Below are 4,519 nucleotides of genomic sequence, written 5' to 3' on the forward strand. Positions count from 1 at the left end.
TCTTTTTATCTCTACAGCCTAAAATGTTTAATTTCTTTCTTTTTCTTTCTTTCTTTCTTTTTTTTTTGTAGAGACTGGGTCTCTCCATGTTGCCCAAGCTGGACTCAAACTCCCGGCCTCAAGCAATCCTCCTGCCTCAGTCTCCCAAAGTTCTGGGATTACAGGTGTGGGCCATTGTGCCCAGCCTAATTGAAATCTTTGATCCTCTGAAGTGTATTTTAATACGTGAAATAAAGAGTAGAGAGGAGGAATTTTGTTTTAGCAAAATGGGTAACTAATTGTCCTAATATCATTTATTGAAAAATTTATCATTTAAATATTTTATTTTGAATCCTCTCTATTAACCCTTAAATTGTCACGCCCTCTTCACAGATAGGGTATCTGAGAATAAGTTAAACATGCTCTTCGAGGTCACACCCCTGGAAACTTGAAATACCAGAATTCAAACTAAGTCTACAGACTCCGCAGCTCACTTTTTGCCCCTTCCCATCATAAACCGACTTGTCTAGTGCCAGAGCTCAAAAGAGGCCACAGGAACCCACTAATCTGCAGCCTCCTGAGAGACTGTGATTTGGAAAGTTAAGGGCCCACCTGAGATTACCCAGCAGCACAAGGTGTCATTAGTCTTTTTGTCTAGTGCTGCCTTTCAGGAGAATATGTTTTTAGAGAATGTCTTTGTGGTGCTAAAATAACTAAACTCCCTTAGACGATCCAAAACATCTCAGCCTACAGCAAACTGGGCTTTGTTTTGCACTAATAAGGTTCTAGTATTAATTTCAGAATCATATATTGCTATTTGAGATGCACCAGTTGGCTTTAGATGGGAAAGGGTTGTAAGAAATTGGAAGGTTTATGCTGCAGAGAGGGAGAGTGAGGGTTGGCATGTGGCTGGTACATTCCTTCCTTCTATCCTACCCTTTTGTGGTGAGGAAAGTATGCTTTGCAGAGAGGTGAGAAGGAGGAAAAGCAGTTGGCTTGGCAGATGGACCAGGAGTGCTGCTCCCAACTGGGGCCCACGGGGCAGGAGCCCTCACATTCCACAGAGGAAGGTCAGCAGGAAATACTGACATCATGTCCATGTCTGTGAAAGGCTGGAATGCTCTGCGGTTCCTGACCCATGTGAAAAATATGTGAGGTTGAAATGGGGAGATGCCCACTGCCATGAGCCGTGTCTCCCAACATCTAGGTTTCCACCATCTGCTTCCCTTCGGAGCCCTGAGAGAGCAGCCCTGCAGACACTGTTCATGGACACTGACTGTGGCAAGAGGCGGTGACAGGCCCTTGAGCTTAGTGGTCCACAGCTAGTAGGATTGATGATGGGGTAATGCGGGATCGATAGGGGGAGTAACATGGTATTAACAGTGAATTCTCTGTGGGGTGGCTGGGGGCACATCGTGTGCCTGGTGGTTGTTGCAGCTCTGCTCTTGTCTTACTGTCTGCATGGCAGAGCTTGGCTAAAGCCAAAGGACACCCTGGACCTGCCCCCATTGCCCTAGAGGAGAAGGCAGGGCGGGTTCTTTAGTCACGGCTGCTTCACCTGTTCTCTGTTCTCTCTGCTCTCAGGCTGTGGATGGTGCTGAGCCCACAGGGAAAAGTCTCTGGCCTTGTTGACCAAGGCTTTGCAACCTATCTGTGGGGAATAATATGTTTTATTAATTTCCAGTGTGGACAGAGATTTTAACACCCCCTTCCAGTACTTGTGATGTGGTTCGGACACCACGTCTCTTTGCCCACCACTCACCAGGATGGGGCCAGACAGCCTCAGCCCTCCATCTGAGGTAACACCCCAAGCCGGGAACCTCCTGGGAAAAGGCAGAGTTGCTATGCCAAATAAATCACATGTCCGTTTAGTAATAAACCAACAAAAATAACACAAGTGGACTTTTGGGATGTTTCCAAAGGTGAGCCTCTCTGTCCAGTGGAGCTGAGGAATCTGGACTGAGAGGGCCCAGGCTGCAGTCCGACCTCCCGCACCTTAGGCAGCCAGTGTTCCCAGCACTGCAGCCACAGCTGAGTGGAAAACAGTTTACCAGACTTTGATGATGTTCACAAAACAACCACAGCCCTGGGCATGTTGGGTGCTCTTTGTAAATTAACTCACACAATCCTCACGACCAACTTCTAAGGTGGGCACTGTTGCCTTCATCTCACCACGCTGGACGGCACACTCACCGAGTTCCTGACCTCCTCTTCTCTACTGGTTTATTCTCAGGCCGGGAAAGAGGCATAAACGTGGAGAACCCAAGACCCCGGCCCGGCGTGCAGCCCCAGCAGCCAGACCAGCCTGGGGCAACAGCGTGGCGTTCAGCTGTCTGCGTCTCCAGTGCTCCTATTCCATTGCATCTGAGTGAGGGATTTGGGAGGAAAAACAGGCAAAGAATGAAATATACAAATCTTCACTGTGCTTCTCCTATGCAACCCTCACCCCAATAGAGACACAGCCTCTCCTCGGAACGCTTCTGCACACCCTTCTCAGCAACCCCCACCCTCTGCCCCCGACTCGCCCCCAGAGCAACCAACATCCTGATGTCTCCCGTCAGAGGTAAGTGTGGTCTGCTTTTGAAAGTCACGGACATGACACCACGCAGAATGTACGTTTTGTGTCTGAGATTCACTCACCTCCTTGTGCAGAACCGTGAAGTCCTCATGAAGAAACGTGGCCCCGTTAGTGTCCTGCACCTTTTCTCCCCTCACGGGTTGTTAGAACCCAGGTGCTGTGCTATGCCTGCTAGGGCCAGTGTTTACAAATTCCCCATTTGCTAAAGAGGAGGGGTAGTCTCTGGAAGTGACGGGCCCAGTGACGGGCCCATGGTCTGTCCTGGAGGGCCAGACTCATCGTGCCAGTGAGTGCAGGCGTTGCCCACCGTTGCATGTGTGGCCCCAGACACACTTGCAGAACTGGCCCCAATAGGGAGTTTACAGAGATGATTGCACAGGCAAGTGAATGAGCGAGTGACATTTCGGAAGCTGAGGTTTGCAGCTGCTGCCTGCAATCTGTTCTGAAGTCCAACAGCAGCCAAGGGGTGGGAAAGGGGTCAGGCTCACCTGAGACGGGAAGGTGGGTTCCCCCAGGCAGAGGCTGGGCAGAGGGAATCATTGTTGGGACATCTCTAAAAATTAGTGGCAGAAAGTTCAGAGTTCTTCCACGCAGTCTAGAAACACAGATTCTTATTGCACAGATTTTTCTTTAAAGTGAAGCAGGAATTTCAATGCTCTGAACTGACACCAGCAAACCAAGGCAGTTCTGGCTCATCTAAGGGTTGGGGTTCTTATTTCAAACTCGAGAGGCCTGGACTAAGATGCATCATCACTAACCAGGCTCCAACAAGGCAGAAATGCCGCTTTATCAAAACCACCGCAGGCTGGAGGGTGATGAAGCTGCCTTGCCAAGGCTAGGACCACCAGCAGAGGCACACTCAGCTTCCAGGTGGGGTCCGCCAGCTGGAGGATGGCCCTGAAGATCACAGACTCCCAGACCGAGGGGGAGGGAAGGTCGTCTCATCCAGCGGGTGCACCTGTCCAGCCTTTTCTCCTGCTCTGTAGAACCTGTGGGGTCATTTCAGGAAACAAAATATATGAAGCTATCCAGCCTCAAAGCCATAAGTAACTGAGTAACTGAAAAATTAGACCTAAGCTTCCAGAACAATGGTACAGAACATCCTCCCCCTCCCTTGGGTCAGGAGCTCCCAAAGGCATTTCTTATTCCTCTCTGTTCTTCTGTCACGACCAGGGCTGAGTGTGAGTTCGAGCTTCTCCTGCATCATGACCAGGATGCTCTGGGACACGTTGTCCACGTCTGTGTCCACCAGGCCTGCTCAGAATCTCCCCAGGGGCTTTTCCACGATGCCCATCCAGGCGTCACCCTCACTCTAGGCCAGGACTCCAGGAGGAGACGCCATGCCCTGAGGATTCCGTCTCTTCTTCTTCATCCCTCCCAGCACCAAGGGTGTTGGGTGCACACAGTAGGTACCCCATAAGTATTGGAAGACCACAGTGCTCCTAGTGTCCTCCTCCTAAATACCGCACTACTCACTATGCAACATGGTTTGCACAGCTCTTCAAGGGAGAAAAACAAACTTCTCAGAACTCTCCAACAAAATACAAATGTGTTGGTACTGAATATATTGTATTTAACTCAAAGCACTGGATGCTGTCAGGCCGGCCAGGTGATATTTATGAAGAGTCTTAAAGGCATTTGTTGTCCCAACATTCTACTTCTGGGAATTTATCCAAGGGAAATAATTCAAAATGCAGAAAATCTATGGCCAAAAATATTCATTGTAGTATAGCATTATTAGTACTAGTGAAAAGTGTACACTGACAAAATGTCGAATAGGGAGGTTATTAAATGGCTGTGGTAAATTCTCTGAATGTATGGTCATGGAGAAAGAGAGAATAACATTTATCAAGAATTAATAACATTCCATCCATGAGTTATGATAATCTGTGATAATTCTGTTCTAAAAGATATAAAATTATATATATGACATATGAGCACAACCTTTTTTTTTTTTTTTTT

The 4,519-nt window shown here is 48.4% G+C and overlaps 1 protein-coding gene across 1 annotated transcript in view; it reads left to right on the forward strand.

The window, feature by feature from the left end:
• Positions 1 to 2,185: 2,185 nt before the first annotated feature.
• Positions 2,186 to 4,519, forward strand: part of LINC00452 (long intergenic non-protein coding RNA 452) — a 20,698-nt gene continuing 18,364 nt past the window's right edge. Inside the window, 2 exon segments of the mRNA XM_011933935.1 lie at positions 2,186 to 2,372; positions 3,731 to 3,962. The gene's annotated coding sequence lies outside the window, so the exon portion shown is untranslated.

Source organism: Colobus angolensis, unplaced genomic scaffold (assembly GCF_000951035.1).
Source record: "Colobus angolensis palliatus isolate OR3802 unplaced genomic scaffold, Cang.pa_1.0 Scaffold13, whole genome shotgun sequence".
Classification (NCBI taxonomy): Eukaryota; Metazoa; Chordata; class Mammalia; order Primates; family Cercopithecidae; genus Colobus; species Colobus angolensis.